Raw genomic sequence first — 18,071 nt, forward strand, 5'->3', positions numbered from 1 at the left:
TTTAAAAAACAGTTAAATAAACTGTAGGCTGCAGAATTTGCCCTCCTTGGAGTTGCACATGGTTGGAAGTCTTGAGCTGGTTCCTAAAATATCATGGAAATTTCTCCTGAATAACACCAGGATAGTGCAGAGCAAAATGTTCTTTTCTATTATTCTCTCTATTTCTATTATTCTCACTCTTACCAACACAGTTAAGCATGCCTTACAAAACATTTACCTACAAGCATGTGAGATCATCACAAGTTAACACAGTAAAGACTTTTCTGGGGTAGCTGGCAGAGAAGATAAAACTGAACCAAGTTGAAATATGTGGAGAGAATAAAAGGAAGAGTGTGGGGGCGGCGTATGAATCCCCTCAGATACTCACTGTCAAAAACAGGCCTTCAGTTGTAGTGGTTTGATCAGGCTGGCAAGCTTTTGATCAGAAAGATAGTTTGGGTTTTAACCTTACTAGGTTTTAACCTTACTTTTTAAGGCTTTTTACCTTCCCTGTACATCAAGAGTAGGGAAAAGGTGTTAAGCAAAGGTAGGTCTTGCCACTGGAACAAACAGTAGCTCTCTCCTCTGTCCCAATTTATGAATTTAGGCTTTGGAGAAATCAGTAAATGACGTATACCAACAATAATTGCCTTCTAATCGGCCCTTGTGCTACATACAGGGTTGGGGATATCATCACTCTGGTTTGTACTTTCCAGCTGTGCTCTCAGTGCCTGACCCTGCCATGCTCCCCTCTCCAAGAGCTCCCAGACAGCTTTCTGTAGTGACCCCAGTACCTGTCATGATATTCTATCTCCTGGAATAGGACCTTTATACAGAAACACTTATTTCAACTCACATCCTACACTATAGGAAATCCTTAAGTGTCAGGATGAAGCCTTGACACCCTATTCTGACACATAAGAAAAAGAAAGGCTAAAATTAATAGTTTAATCCAGTCTTTTCAGATGAGCTAAGAACTAAAATGGGCATATATGATTGTTCCTGCTATAGCAGTGATTTGCAATCAATTTCTAAATCTTTTTCATTTCAATCTTTCTATAATTTTTGCTTCAGTAGAATTCTATGAAAAGCATTCATTGGAAAAAATTGATGGGATGCCTTTAAAGGACATTGGCTTTCACTACAAATTGCCTCATTGTAAAATACAATATTAAGCAAATCATAAGAAGTTTGGGTTGAGTGTTGCCACTTGAAACTGGAAGAGGTAGGGAAAAGCTGGATTTTCGACTTACAAGAGAACTCAAAAATAGTATAAATGTGATTACAAAACTTTAGTACATAGGACTACATTAGATCCATGAGTTAAACCATTATCCCTTCTTTGCCCTTCCTGTTGTTTCTGGAATCAAGCAATTGATTCAGCCATCAGTGACCTCCAGAATTAATTGAAATCAATGGCATTAGTGTATTCTGGAGCAGGCCCAAAACCAATGCATGTCCAAGGGCTTTTGTATATCCTTAATCACACAAGTAAGCCTCTGCAAATTTAGATTCCAATGGATTCAATCATTAAATCAGTTATGCAGTGTTTAACTTCACATATGGACAGTGGTTCCCTGCTGGATATTGAAAGCAGTCTCTATTAACAGGAGAAGCTATTTCCATAATCTATTTGTGATAAAAGCATGTATTTCTACAGGTGTCAGTGTTCCAGCAGGGCTGGCACCTAATGAGAAGGCTGACTAATTGGCACTCTCCTCCTGCCTCCTCGGACATGTCGCTGTGTGTCAGAAAGCAGAGGTATCAGCTTGTGAAACACACATTCCTCTGATGCAAGCATCTGGCTTCTTGGCAGCCAAGTCGTGACAGGTTCTGCGGCAGCTGTGATGGCTCCGTGCTCTTTCAGATGGTTAAATAGTCTTGTTTTTCAGCCTAGCTGTTTGTTTTCCTGCTGCACTCCTGGATGAAAGCCCACTCGCCCTTTTAATCAATAAACTGGCCCTTGGGTTGGTTACATTTTTGTACATGTCAGAGCACAGATTCTTGCCCAGAGACTGCCAGCTCTACAGCCCTGTGTTCTTGACTCCATGCTTAACCTTGTTCTGCTCCATCCTGACACCTTCACACACCAAAGAAAGGGTCATCTTCCCAAACTGAGAGCAAGCACCAGAATAGCTTTCTTCAACAGTCATAGGATTTCATGGATTTCCCAGCTCCTGTTTTGTTACAGGAGATGGTAGTCAGACAAACAGAGCAAATAAGGAGTACAATTTATTTATTTCAGATGGCTTTATAAACTGTCCTCCCATGTGCATGCACCAGATGGAGATAAGAATCTGGCTGGAAGCTTTAGCTTTACGTTGTGTAGCACAGAGGTAACAGCACATCAAATTATTAAGAGTAAAAATTCTTCAGAGGAGATTACACAAATCTGAAATAAATTTTATTTAAATTTGCCTTTAAACATATTATGCTAATCTACAATATAATGAGTGGTTCCAAGTAGCTCCCTCAAACAAATGAGCACATGGCACTACTAACACCAAATGTGATAACACAGTATTAAAAAGGAGTTCTCACAGGGATACCAGAAAGATCAAAAGCTGTCATCTGCCTCTCAGCCAGTTGTAACCCATATCCACCTTTTCACTCTAAATGATAATCTGTGTCTCTCCTCCTTTTTCCCCAAGTATTGCTGCTTGTGGAGGAAAATTAAGAAATGAGCTGACTTGGACAGGCTACATTTTCCTTGCCAGGCTTTTACTCTTTGCTCTTGTGCTTGCCATATGAAGCTTTTTTGGTGGGGTGCAACTACTGTTATTTCTACATTTGCCAGAATAGAGGAACTGAACAAACGGGCCAATTCCTGCCCTTGTCACAGAGAGCTTGATGAGGGAGCAAACCTTCCCTGCCATCTACATTCACGTGCACTGATCCCTGGATGAGGACCTGGTAACAGCCTGATCAGTCCTGTCATCCACTGTTTACCATTACACTGTTAATCAGTTCCCACACGGAGCTCTGGTCACTGGCCAAACCGACACCTGTGGAAACAGCACATCAGTGTCCTCATGGGTTCCAACCACTCCAGGTCACACATACCCAGAGTGACCAGAATTGGTGCTCAGCACCATCCTTTCCAAAAGGCTGTAAGAAAACAACAGTCCAAAACCAGTTTGAGATCTGTTAGTATCATTTAAAGTTGTCTTTGGGTCTTTCCATTCCATCTTCGAAGCAGTATGGGTAAGAACCACTCCTAGCACATGACATCAAATTAAGAGCTGCAACAACATGCCTTGTTTTAATACCATGTAATTCCATATTGTGACATACAGTATAAGTTGATAAAAAGACTCTCATTTTACCAAATGACTATTATCAACAACAGTCTGTCTGAAGTGTATTGCCAGTGTTCTGGTCCCCTAACACCCACTAAAATCCACAGAAAGTTGATCTACGTCACAGGCAAAATGTTCAAGGGTTAAGCAGTTTGCTTAAAGCCCAAGAGGAGCCACCAACAGATTCAAGACTAGGAATAACTGCTCCAAGCACTGCCAATGGAGCCCTGGACAATACCATGTAGTCTTACCCAAAAGTGCTTCAGTGCAAGTCCTCAGGCTTCCTGTCCTCTTGAAAAATGCTGGGTTGTTGTAGAAAATGGTTATAAACTGTACACACACTAGGATTTCAATAATACTCTATGATTACTTTAAATCTGTGAAATAAACCAACTCATAACAAGTGTGTGTGTGTAGGTACACACTTTCCAGGGAAAGAGACCAAAGTGCCTCTTTGTGAAAAGGATGACGAAAAAGCGCAAAATTGTTTTTGTGAGGAGAAAGGTTTCTTAGTCTCACTGTAAGAAAAAAAGCCTCCATTCTGTTTCTCTGGGTAGAAAAGGGCAGGTTTATCAAACAAAAGCTGTTCTGGTTTACCACACTCCCTTCTCCAGTACAGTGCTGAAGATTTTATTGCATGCTGTAAAGAGAGGGAAAACTCATCTTGTAGTCATATAAACACAGTGAACAACATAGAATAAGTATCAATTACTTTTGCAAGTTTCAGTGATAGCCTCAGCCCCTGAGGATAATTTCAAATGGTATGATAAAGACTTCAGTTAGATTAAAACATCAAAAGCAAACTAGCATTCAAAACCAAACAATTCTGTCTCTGCTATGGAAGTTACAGTAAATTTTCTGAACTGGCAGATTTCCCTCCTAGCTGTTCAGCTGTTCCTTTCCCACAGGTAAAACAAGTCAATCTGTTTGAGAAGACAATTCGCCACCCAGTTTACTTAATGCCACACATTAAAATAAAATTACTGAATAATTTTGTTGTCAAAGAGCTATTTTAATGGGAATCCATGGTTAAAAGGAACAACTATAAGAGAGGAATACGATCAGATGATGTTGACTTCCATGTGAACTAGATCTAAGTAAAATCACTTTTGGTCTCATTTTACAGAGAACTTTTCTCAAGTCCTTCAACAGATCCCTGCCTATATGTCATTCACTGTTTACTTTAATTCCATGACCCCAATTTGGCTCGGTGATGCTAGTATAAACACAAACATGACTAACAGAAAACAGTAGGTCTGTGATAAATTTTTATTCATCTGGAATTAAACATGATAAATTCCAGTAACATACTATCATGTCAATGCAGCTGCATTTTCCATTCCCTTTGTGCCAACATATGTGACTGTGAACAGTGCATGCAAGTGCAGAAGCCTGGTGCTGGGTGTATCCACACGGTTCTGTGCAAGGACTTTTAGAGATGTTTGAGACAGCTTTGAATAAGTTTTAGGTTCTGAGAAGCAACTTGGCCAAGTGAGTTCCCTGCATGGAGTACAGCACAGGAAATACCCCCAGCAGGGGCCTCTGGGAGTGAGTTACAGTCCTGCCCCAGCCCAGAGAGCAGGTTCAGAGCCAGCTCAGGTATCTCCACATGACACTGCCCTATGAGCACAGAAGTATCAAAAGTGTCCATTTTGCTTTCAAAAAGAGAAAGCCGGGAAATACTTTATCTTCACAGTGTAAGTCACAACCTGAAAAGGCTTTCTTAGTCATGGTGTGAGCTCATTTGATTCATCCTACAACAACATTCTTAACTGAAAGAATAAAAGCAGCTCTGAGGTTGAGTACCAGCTTTGAAACGGTCTGTGGGAACATGAAGTAAGGCTCACCCTTGCTTTGTGATCAAATGAAGGGCTAAAGCTCAGGCCAGTTCACTGCTTATACCTGTGCAAGATCAAGAAACTCAAGTGCAAACTGACCAGCACTGCTGGGCTCTGCTCTACGTTCCCTGGATTTCAAACACAACCTTAACAATTCAGATGAACAACTCAACCTGCTTTCAAAGGCTGAGTGCTGTCCACTAAGCTTTCATACACTCGTGGATATGTATGTGTAAATGAAAAGGATTAGCTATCACTAGCCAGAACCATTTGCTTAGAATATTTGGAAAATCTTGAAAACATGAGGCCTTTACAATTTTAACACAGATATTCTCACTCTATTTTATGCTCTGCTGAATAGCTTGGATCAAGTTTTATTTGTTGACCTAGAAGTCAGTCATGGTAGACACCTGAAACAGCCTCCCAAAACAGTCTCCCTGACGTCTGCCTTGCCCTGTTGCTGCTTCCTTATCCTTCCAAAGTTACAGATACAGCAGTTCCCAGCATGCAGAAATGTATCTTGCTCTGTATGAGTGGGTGTTATCAGTTAGCATTGTTTATGTGATGCCACAGGTAAACAGGCATAGTCTAAGAATTTTAAATAAAGCCCATTGTGCTCATTGTCTCCATTTCTTTTCAGAGCTCTTCTAAACATCCCAGAAGCTTGGACAAGAATAATTTCTACAGTGCTCCAACTTTGGCACATGTCTTTAAACAGATGGAAATTATTGTTATGCAGCCCTAGGACATAGCAGGATCCCTTTTTGTTTCTGTAATGAGTCCCAATTAATACCTAGGACTTTCTGCCACTCAAAGGATTTTAAAATATCAGGATTTCAGCCAGAACTGTAATGTTGGTTTGTGCTTTCCTGATATAATCTAACTGTAATTATCTAAACCAGTATCAACATAATTCATGATAATCTTTGTTATTCTACAGAAAAATTGGGTATTTCGCAGTATTCAAAAAAGACCTACTATAAAAGACTTTTTTGTTCCCATTGCAGGGTCAGCATTACACCTTAGTGTAGTTACAAATTAGAGTAATTTTATTGAGCTAGACAGTCTTTGGGATGGTGTCCATGAAAGTTTTGCTGCAAAATAAGACAGGACAGTATAGTTGTCACTCTGTGCAACCTTATCATGTAGAGGGCATTAGAAATATCCACACAGAGAACTGGTCTAGAATACCTTTTTTTTTTTTTTTAACAATTTGCTGCTAATTTTGCAGTAACTTTTCCACATAGACAAAATCCTAAAATCGGGTTTCTATTTTTAGGGCTTATGCACTTCAGAACCTTGTACATAAAATGATACCAATGAAAAACTGTCTTTATAAAATATTCACAGATAAATACCTAATTATAGCTTATTCACCTACCAGGACCTCCAGGGTTACCCTTACCCCTGAAAAAGTCAGTTTATGAGTGCATGAAATCCCCACAGAAATTTTTGAACTTTGTCTTGGTCATTAGAAGTTTGCTCTGAATATTTAACAATTCTGGGCAAATGATAAGACGACACTTAACTTTACAGTTCACCTTTTTTTTACTCCACCTGCAGCATTAGGAACTCCCTGAATTAAATCTCAGCATCATTGCCGAAGCCAATAGGACTGTTAATTAGATGTGATTTCCAGCTGCTACTAACATACCTGAAAATTTCCACCAAACTCAGCATCCTGGCCATCATAATTGAGACACATTAAGACTGAATTAGATTACCTAGATGCGTTACAAAAGAGAAGTTTACAGCCAGGACTAAACTGAACCAATGTTACTAAAATATAGTGGAAATTAATGTAAATAAGCTTGGTATTTTCTTTCCCCTTGTCCCCTTCTCTCCTCAGAAATATTCAATGGCCAGATAGTTGGCAAGATAAACAGTAAATGCCACTCCAACTTAATGGGGGTACCAGAAATGGTAAATATATGTACCAGAAATGGTAAATATAATGACAGGGGTTGGTTTAATATTACATGTTATGATTTTAAAATACATTTAATTATTACTGTCAGAAACTGTACTAAAAATAGGTTATTGAGTTGCATTTTTTCTACATTACAGATAAATGTAGGAATGCATTCGTAAGGAACTGTTTGTACTAGACACTGTATTTCCTTTCCACCCAGCAGAACTTCCAGAAGAATCATATGAATAATTGAATTTTGCAAATATATCAAGGAGAGAATAGACACCACAGCCTGTAAAAACTCGAAGATCATAGACATGCAAGTATATGCAGGTGCTATAAGCAAACTACATTTTCTTCCTGCCAAAAAGGCCTCTCTAATCTTCAAGTTAGAGAATGTCCTCATTACTCCAATATTTTCCCTGCAGCCACAAGAATTTTTAAATACATATGCAGCCATTTGATTTTATCCCTCTAGAATGACAAACTCAGCAAGTGACAGTGTCCATCAAGTGCCTTGAAGGTTACATACATTTTATATACATCATGCAAATTAGTCTACATATTCAGGCTCTCTGTATAGTTATTAAAATCCTACCATCATGTTTCAAGAAAGAGAAGGAAGAATGTTGAATTCAGCTATTCCTATAGCCCTGACTCTGGCACAATTCTCCCTTAACTGAGTAGAGAGTCAAACTGGATGGGGACATTAAAAGACTTCAGCTCACTGTTCCACCAAATCATCTCCACAGAGCTGGTTTAGTTCAGAAATGTTTGGTGTCAGGAGTTGAAACCACAGTTGCTCATTATCCAAGCAGCTCCTTAGGATGAGATGCCCCATATGTGCTGGAGTGGGGCTGTCTGACACCAAGTCACTCAAGCCAACACAATTTTAATTCACTCAAAATAATGGTTATCATCAGGCCTTATACACTTACAAGAGTGCCCCTGCTTCTACAGGGAACAGCAGCATTTGGTGCTATGAACTAGAAAACCAGTTGTCCCAAACAATGCCAAAGCAGAGCCAAAAAAATGCAGCTCCCATGATGAGCTCTCTCCTGGCCTGGCTGGGAGGCAGGGGGCACTTGGTTCTCCAGAAAACACCAAGAAGCCACCTCAAGATGGTCAATATCACATCTTCAAACTATGAAGTATTCTTTGCTATGGGTACCTATGAAAACAGTCCCCCTCAAGTTGGCATATTCCAGAAGTATTTTTGAGGGATACAACACAAATGCTGGAAGAAAAGCAGCAGCTTCCATCTGAGTTTGTGTGAGTGCTCCAGCCCTCTAACCCACCATCACAGCTGCACACTGACAGCAATCCTTCCTTTCTACCTGGGAATTACACAGCAACCAAGTGTCTGCACCTTGCCACTACACTTACTCCTTGCTCTAGAATTTAAGCTTTAATTAAAAGTTTCTACACCTTATGCCTGCGAGGAAGATTTATCAAAACACGAGAGGAACATAAACCTTCAGCCTATATAAAGCCTGAGACAAGAGCTCAGAAATTCTGTTTTTCTTCTCAGCACAACACTGAAATGAAATAACAGCATTTCCTAGAGGCAGCTTCACTGAGAATACAATCTTTTTAGTGAATATTAAAGTGCAGTTCTTGGGGATTTTTTGCCACCCTTCCCAAAGCAGCCTAAAAGATTTTTTCCTTCAACCCTAAGGCTGTCCCCTCAACAATCCAAAATGGAAACCTATAATTTTCGGCTTTTTAAAGCATATTTTAAAACAGCATATTAACAGACTACAATAAATTGAACTAAACAACAGTACTATGGATTTATTTAGCAGAATTTCTCAGAGGTTATGTATTGACACATTTGCTTCAGCAACAAAAAACTTCCTTTCAAAAAAACTTGAGCTTCAACTGTGAGTTTCAGAAAATACTGCAAGACATCAGGGCTGGGCAAGGCCCCCACAGGGGTACAGCTCTTGCCTCACGAGCCTCTGTGTCACAGTCACACACAAACTATGTCTTGTCCACATATTTAACACCATGATTAAAAGCTGGCACAAAGGCCACTGATGTCAATGGGAATCCATTACCTTCAGTGGGATTTGGGTGCATGAGCCATGAGCTGCATCAGGCCAAGCACCACCAAAGGAGAAGAGTTCCACAAAGGGCATTCCCAAACAAGGTCCAAAACCATGGGGCCAATCTCAACGTGCTTTATGGTGATCCCAATGGTCCAGCACTGTCTCAGACCCCAGAACTATAGTTCCCAGCCTCCAGGGAACAGCAGACATACTCCTGGGAAGAACAGAACTTCCTTCACCATAGAAATGCTGCATTTGTAAAATGCTTGGAGGAGCAAAGTATCCTTATAACACACAGGTTTCCAGTTCAAGAGATAGGTAAGCCCTCTGTCTCCACAGCACTCAGTGCCCATAGTGGTGCTAGAAAGAAGAATTAGGCTCAGCTCTACCTACACGCTATGCCAGAGACAGAAAGGCAAAAAAAACCCCAGTGGTCTTCACTCCTTTCAGTGTAAATACATTTTCTAATCTCATGTTCCCAATCACACATTCATGGGCCGGTTGTGTGCAGGGTCTGATAAACCCTGAGCCAGTTCAAAACTAACATGCACTGCTAGAAGATTGCTCTATGGAAGTGAAAGGTTTGGACAAGTGGGAACAACTTCAGTTTGTTGTTAGGGCAGTGCTTTGTTGCATATACAGACCTGAACAGCTCTGGAACCAAGGCTGGTACTGAGATGGGAATTCAACTTAAACATGAGGAAGCTCTTCCCATTGCTACTGGCAGTTACTCACGTAGCTGCCATCAAAGAATGCCTTTCACCTGAATTTTGTTGAGACACTAGAATAAATTACCATGAGTCACCATTTCTAGGTTTCTTACTGAACGAGAGCACACACAAAAATTTTATGAACCACTTTGTGCAACACAATTTCCAGTATGTTGCCAAAGACCTAAATTACTAAAAAACCCACAGGCCCAGTTGATGCTGCATGGCAGGGAAATATTTGTGTTTTGAGCTCTACCAGTTCTACTCACCAAGATACACTGTAACCACTGAGCACCTCAGGAGATTAAAGAGTTAATAAAAACACATAAAACTGCACAATTACACAAAGTATAATCTGTCACTCAGAGATTGGAAATGGACTATGAAGATGCCAGTGTAAGTGCATGTACTTATATCCAGAGAACACTTTAAACAGTTGACCATGATTTATTCGTGCTGCAGCTGTCACACACACTATTTCTGACATTCAAGAGCCTATGCATGCTTTCAGAGGAAGAAATTTCTAGTTGTTTGCCATTTTGTAGATCTGTAAATCACATAAATGCTCATATTATTACCATGTGCTCTGACAGTTTGCATCAACAGACCATCTTGGAAGAATTACAGTGATGAATTATTGACAGTATCTCACATAGCTGAAAAACATTTATTTGAAATGCTGTGATACAGAACCTGCCCCTTTCCAGTCTTGAGATGGACCCTAATGTAAACTACAGCATATAACACATCAAAAAATATATAGCCTGGCTCTCAATTTGTGATCTCATTTTTATCATTCGATGGTTCCCATAAAGATTGTTTGTTATTGATGTGAAATGCTGGAACCAAAATATCCTGTAGCTGGAAGCTGGAAGTCTCAGTAACTGAGTCAGAGTGACTCTTTTGGCCTCCTCTCAATATGCTTTATTTCTTCTATTGAATAAACAAACAGTCCCATTCTGCAATGACAACATAAGCCAGGATTTTACCATATTGTTTTGACAGATGTTGCCAGGGACTGATTATAAAAATCTGTATACCTAATAGATATTTACTGCAGTGATGTTCCATTATGTAACCGAACTACACACAGAATAAACTAATGTCATAGGAAGCTGTGCTAGTGAAAGGCCTCTGACTGTGGAAATTAAACTGCAAGATAACTCTTCCAACTGCAGCAAAATCTATTTTTAAAGGAACTGGAGGTAAAAGTATGTTGTTTGTTTCATAGTCCTAACACAGCACAGAAGACAATGATGGACCAATTACCAAAACACCTCAGTGTTTGGTTCAGGCAACTTGTAGGGAAAGCTCAGGTCCTTTTCCAAAGGGCTCAATACTCCAAAGCTCCCAGAGAGAACAGGCAGACCAACCTACAGCTGACTGCTGCTTAGCTTAGTACATCCAGTCAGCATTTAATCTATTAAGTTTTTGAGCTCTGTTTTTACAGGTAGGTGGAAAATGCATCAAAGCAGGTGGGGTTGAATTATAAACAATTATTTTAAATGCTTTTCTGGCTTTTGTGTTGCAGGAGGGTTGGGAGAGGATGCTGTTTCACTGGCCACACCCATGAATTATTTCAGAAAACACTAAATAAAAGTAGACTGAATCCTCACTCCGATTACCCACAGAACTGTGAAACAGAATGGTTTTCTATTATCAAGTGTTAATGTGCCTTTTGTAACTGCTAAAAGGAAGCCCTGGACACTGCAACATCACGGGGTGTCCTTTGGAACGTTACTTTTCAGATCTGTAGCTCCCACTGGCCCTGACATTTACTTCTTAGATAGGAAATCACAAAGTGAGTACCAAGAGGACAATATTCTTTTGAAGTTAAGGGACAGTGAGGGGACATCCCAGTGAGGGTATTTGGACCAGCAGGTTTGGACAGCCAGATGGTGTTTTTGGAAGCCCAGATGACTAATAATTCTGGGAATTAAAAACCTGTAGCTCTGTACCACTGACAAAAGAGATCTTACATCGCTTAGTCTGTGCAGAATGAAGCACTACACAATTCAGATGTAAAAGTGTATTTCCTCGGTATTTCTCTAGATTCTGCACAGCCACAGGAGCACATCTGCATGTCTGTATGCATGCACACTAGGGGTAGGGTTGAAAGAATAAGTACAGATAAAAGGGTATCAACACCACATTATACATTTACAACAACTGCATCCTTGTGTGGCTGGTTGGAGGAATATCCTAACATGATGTGAGCCAAAAGATCTAAAAACTTCTATTGATCAAAAGTTTTCACTACTGTGTCAAATGAAATACTTCCTTCGATGATAAAAAAGTTATATTTTTTAATTAGCTGTGGAAATGTATCATTTGATGGCTTTCCTTCAGTTGTTTGTCTTCAGGTGTGCTGAGCAAGCCCAAACCTGAGAATTTTGCAATTTTGCAATTTAGATAACTTTAAATGAAACATGCAAGTGAAAAAAAAAAAAAAAAAGATTTAATTCTTCACCACTGTGAAGAAAAGTTGAAATATATTCATGCAATTTAGAGCAGTTAGCATCCAGAAGGTAAAGTGGAAATTAGGATACCTTAGCCTTTCCAGGGATACAGGCCTAAGTGACTTGGGCTTTACTGTATATCAAGGACAAGATCCAAAAACCATTTTAAAACCTGTAAAATTTTCCCATGATTTACACTACTATTAGACTAATTTGATAGAAATCTTGCAAAAGTGAAAACAGTCTTCTCAGTTATCATGTGTCTTTTCTTAAAACTTTTACTTTCTTTATACTAAATACATATAAAGAGCATTTTTTCAGCAAACACAGCACCACAAAGCTGAAAGCAATCCAGCTTCCTGGGAAGGATTATAAACTATCACCCCTCTATGCCCTAAGTCATTCTTTCCACGCACAGTATTATGTAAGAAATTACAAAGGGGCCCTATTTAGATGACCTCCTTTTTTATTTCATATTCTAATTGCCCTGGTAAAAAGAACACGTTGTCCCAGCGGAAATTTTAGGAATAGCACTGAGCGAGACGCGCACTCAGTAACACTTTGCACATCCGCTCTGACCTCTCTCGACACCACAGATCCTTTTCCAATTTCCAAAAGTTTCCAAGAGGAAGCAAAGGGAGTCATCTCTGTCTATCTGATGTCTCAGTGACATTTCACTGAGATGATAGTTCACTGGGATTTGCACATCTAAAACTCCCTCCAGGGAAGCCGGTGAAAACTATCAGTCTAACCTACTTTCAGGATTCCGTGGAGCAATTCTGTTTCAAGTGCCAGTGGCCGCTGATATGGATGGAGGGATGCAAGGGAGTGCAAAGGGACCTCAGCCCTGTAGGGCTCGGTGAGGCCTAAAAGCCACTCATAAAAATGAAACATCCCCATGAAGTTATTTAAAATCGACATCTGATTTCAGGAAAAAGGCAAATTCTTTGGGGGACAATATTACTGAACTAACACAATATCAAAAACTATGGCAAATATGCCTACAGATGAGAAAAAGCAAAACTAAAAAAAAAAAAAAAGCACAACAAACAAATTTGAAAAAACACATCCATCCTCCAATATCTTTGAAATCAGTTATGCTTCCAGCTAAAAAAGTGTCATTGTGAGAGATACGTGATGACACTCATAATATTTCTAGGTATAGGTTGCATTAGATATTTGGAAAAAACAGAGTCAGGCTAAATCTGACCCTATTACCTCAATTCCAGATCTGAAGATGCTGTGGCAGAGCAGAGAGCTCTCCCAGCATAGTCATGAACCCCCACACTAAACTTTTTAATGATGCCCCCTTAGACAACACAATTTGTGGGTGTTTTCTCCACTCTCTTGTTTCTTCCCTTGTCTCACACCACAGAGTCCCAAGGACTATCTAATATACTATTTTTTAAACCCATCATATTACTTCATCTCCTGAACCCAACTGAAACTTCAAACTTTATTTGATGGAAGAAGGATGATACTTAGTATTCTTGTGAAGAAAATGAAGACTGTTGTATCCATCAGCAAGAGATTAATCTTTCAGATGAAATGAGCAGCACTAGAAAAACAGTGGAATAAAACAGACAACAAAAAAATCAAAACAGATCCCCAAAAAACCGAAACAGGTAAGGCATCATGTTTAATTCAAATACCTTCATTTACACTGTTCTGGTGAACTTCAGTGATTATTACTTAGTGCATGCAAGGAATGCAACATAAACCACAAGCAGTATGTGAAGGTAAGATGCCAAGGAAACATAGCAAATCAAACAGGTAGGAGAATTTCAGCTCAAGTGACAGAGTACACAGCATTACTCACTGTAGCACCATCTTCCTGGTGAGTTATGTACAAATGAGGACTAGCAGAGCAAGGCTAAAGTACCCTTGTAAGAAGCAGTGGCAGCAGATACAAACAAGCTGGGTCACGAGTACTTCACCCGAAGTTTGGCTGTGTGATTCCAGCTCAAAAGGTGTCACCCTTGCTACCGTCAGACCCTTCAGCTTTACGTAACACAGCACAATGTATTTTACATATTAAGCTGAGTTGCACCTCTCCTTCTCCGTCATTCACCTCCCAAGCCATATGAGAGGAACAGTCCCCTCAAATTCACTTCCATTGCACCTCGACTAACAGGGCTGACTGCAGGGCTGCAGGAAAATGCCATTTTCCTCCTGCTCTGGGAGCTCCTACAGCCAGCACTGCCCACCAGCTGTGCCTGGCATGCAGCTGAGGCACTGCCACAGGAGCCAAGCTCGGGAATAACCACAAGTTACAACACCAAACGATGTGCAAGTCCGTGCACAAAGAGGAAGACTTCACACAGCTGCTGTTTTTATGATCTCCCTAGGAAAGGGTAAGGCACCGTGCCCTGCTGCTGCTTCTTGGCCGGTAAACCAAGGTGTGGGCTTTGCCTCACAAAAGTCTGGGAAGGCTGTCAGAAATCTGAATCCTCATTCTGTGGGAAGACAACTTTTGAGACACTACAAATATAAAGCAAAAAAAGTGCTGTTGGCCACAACTACTGCAATCTAATTGTTCCAAATAAGAAGTATTCGTAACTGTATATTTGTGATATTTCCAGGCTGTCAACAATTCTAGGAAAAGGTTTGCTTAGTTTAATCTACTCAGCTGATGCCTCTTCCCTTGAAATTTTCTGTCCTTTATACTCAGAGCTCTACAGATTAATTTCACATCCATATTATGTTATTCTTACAAATTTGTCATTTGAAATTATTTTAGGCAAAAAATTTACAAAATTATTTCAGTAAGGAGGCTTATTGTAGAAGGATAACAGATTTGACTGCTGAAACCACTTGGTCTAATCATTTATGGAGGTAAATAAATGTTATGAAACTTCATGGAGAAACTATTATCCAAATTACTGAACAACAACAGAAAAGCCTTTATTATGTTCCAGGAATGCATTTCTGGCAGAGAAAACAACATTTGTATACAATGTCTTTTTATAGATTAGTCAGGGGAAAAAAATGCCTGCATTGATGTACTGCGAACTGTGGGGATTTTTCTTCTTTCCTGAAGAATTACAAGTGACATCAGTTTTCAAAATATCTGAGGAGAAGAGAATACACTTTGTTAAAAGAATTCCAGCTTTTTTACTCTGCTAAATTGTGTACTGAGACAAACTTTCCCATTGTTTATTGTTTGCCAGGTTGTGGCTCTGGTGTAAAGACAAAGTGCTTCGAGCTCTCAAATATTTCTCCTAAATAATTATCTTATCGTTTTCTCTTGAACAGAGTGCTAAAATGACCTTACCAACATCTGCAACAGCATTTGTTATGGGCTTGAAGCCTTCACTTCCAGTGCATAAAATAAAACTGTGAGGTCTCAGCAGACTGTTCTCAGGATAGTTATTCCCAGATCATGATGGTTCAAGCAATCCTCTTCTGTGATCAAAAATGTTGCATAAAAAACTAAGCAGTAATTAAAGGGGTTCTGCAGAGGAAAACAGCTTATAAGATTTTCCCCAGGGTGGTAAGCAAAATACAGAGTGTAGAGGGGAAAAAGAAAGAGCCAATGTGGTGGGATTTTATGCTAAATCTCTAGGGAATCCTACTTGTTCCTCCTCCTCTGTAACACGCAGAGTTTTGGACCACACTATTGAAGCTCTCTGATCCATCAAACAACTGTCACAGCTGCATTGAAACTCAGCAAGTAAGTTCAATATACCAGTGGCACTAAATCCCATCTCAGGATCCATTCCAGTGATAAAAAATATTTACTTATGTTTGCTTTACTCTCTTCTCCCTGTTTGCTCTTGGTTTTTTTCTTGGTATGAAGGAAATACCTTTGTTGGCTAAAAAAATCCCTCCAATTAAATGTCCTGGTACAGAGATCAGCCTGCTGCCTTGTTAAAATCAAGAGCTTTACCATTAGAGAAAATGTCTCTGCTCACAGTACAACCTGTGTGGAAGTCTTAATGATCAATGGAAAGAAACACCTCATTACAGATCCTCCATCATGAAGGAAAGGTTAGTTCAGAAGATGAGATGGAAGGCAATCTCAAAGAGCTGATACAAACTTCAGGGTTAGAAATTGGGTTCTGAAGAAATTGTAGTGCATGGCTTATGTTGCTCGAAAAGATCTTGTTAGAAGTACCCATCTTGATTCAAACATAGTCTTTGTGTTGCACAACAAAGCTGTGACATTCCCCAGAGAAGCCTGGTACTCTTCACTCTATCTCCTTTAAATGAACAAAGAATCCATTTACAGATATTTAGTTCCAAAATTACTCAGTTCTGGCACTCCATCACAGCCTCCTGAGGGGAGCAACAGCAGTACAGGGGCCTTGCTTTCTGTTCTCATAAAGCTCTGTCGTTGAGAGGCAGTCAATAAAATATTGTTTCAGTTTTTACTGTCAATAGTGATACATCACGTTTGTATCACGCACGTCAGGCCAGGCAATCACAAAGCACTTTACAAGACCTCATTTCACAAAACAGCTGTAAATGCACATCCCATCCATACACAGATATCCCCACAGCACTGAGTGGGATGTGCACTGTCTGATCACTGCTTCTGTTACCTGCACAGCCCAGGTAATCCTCCAAAACTCTCAGCTGAGTACTCACTCAGCTCAACTGGATTTAGATTGCAAAAGAAAGAAAGATTACATTATTCTCTGCAGGATTTTGTAAACTGTGAAGTTTTATACTTAAATATTCCTTGTAGCATGCATTCCTATGCTGCAAGACTGCATAACAATTCATGCATTTATGTTAAATAATTCATGATAAATATATGTTGCAATATTACAAAGACAGTGTTAGCAGTAAAAGTGGTAAGAGAAAAAAAATCAGCCCTGTGTTTCTCCACAGGGGAATCAAGAAGGCATAAAATATTGTTCAAAAATTCACCTTCACTAACAAGGATAGCAGTAGTTGTTCCTTCCCCCTTGCGATGTCAGAGAGTTTTGCCAAAGGTAGAACTGTTGCTTTGAATGTGAACATGTTTCCAGGAATGCACTTTCTCCTCTATACAATCTTTTGCACTGGGTCAGTTACTTTTTGAGCTGTACACAGCCTTTCTAAACTGAAAAAAAAAAGAGGAATACTACAAGTACAGGTATTATTTTGTACTGTCTCTGCATACATCCCCTATGGGCTTAGAGATAATGGAGTTGAAAGAGCAGGAACTACACAGTTACCATTATTTTCTCTGGAAAGGTGATTTGGAAAGAATAAAGAAATGGTTTTTCCTTTAGAACCAGTCACAAAGCCAGTGTAGGTGAGAGGCTGGAAAATAGAAGTAAATTACTTTTCTTCCAACAAATGAAAGAAATAAAGGCAATTCCTTCCTTGGAGCAATCACAGTTATAAAAATTGGTGTCTAGAGATACAGTCTAACCCTACAGAAACAGAGCTCACAGTAATGAGTCCAGCTGCCTATATAGGTGAACTTCACCTGTGTTGATGTGACAAGGACAACATTTATGTGGGCTACCACAGAAGAAGTCATACAAAAATGATGCTGAATTTCTGCTTAGTGGCTCTTACCACAGAAGACAGGAAGGGGGCAACTCCTTGACTCTGGACAGGAAAATAACCATGGTCCTGCAGGCAGGGTGTCTGTCTGAAACAATAATTCCGAAAAGGCTCAGGATCAATTTTGTGAGCCACAGCTACTCACACTGATCATCAAGGCCTTAGAATCTCATTTAAGTGTGATGTTCTCATTTATCAACTCTAGTTACCACAACAACTTTAAGATTCTGGACTACTGCCCTGAACTGTCCAACTCTGGATAACTAAAATACTGGTTTCATTAGACTTGCTTTCTAGGAAGGAAAGGATTGTCAACAGCTT

General features: G+C 39.7%; 1 protein-coding gene across 2 annotated transcripts in view; it reads right to left on the reverse strand.

Annotated features, from left to right (window-relative positions):
- Nucleotides 1-18,071, reverse strand: part of NCKAP5 (NCK associated protein 5) — a 396,774-nt gene that overhangs the window by 374,219 nt on the left and 4,484 nt on the right. The window contains exon 2 of one of the 2 annotated variants that reach the window (XM_050339949.1): nucleotides 17,763-17,838. The exons of the other annotated variant lie outside the window; for it this stretch is intronic. The gene's annotated coding sequence lies outside the window, so the exon portion shown is untranslated. The remainder of the gene's footprint in view (nucleotides 1-17,762; nucleotides 17,839-18,071) is intronic. 2 annotated transcript variants of the gene reach the window in all.

Source organism: Myiozetetes cayanensis, unplaced genomic scaffold (genome assembly GCF_022539395.1).
Source record: "Myiozetetes cayanensis isolate MyiCay16 unplaced genomic scaffold, myiCay2020 scf9, whole genome shotgun sequence".
Lineage (NCBI taxonomy): Eukaryota > Metazoa > Chordata > Aves > Passeriformes > Tyrannidae > Myiozetetes > Myiozetetes cayanensis.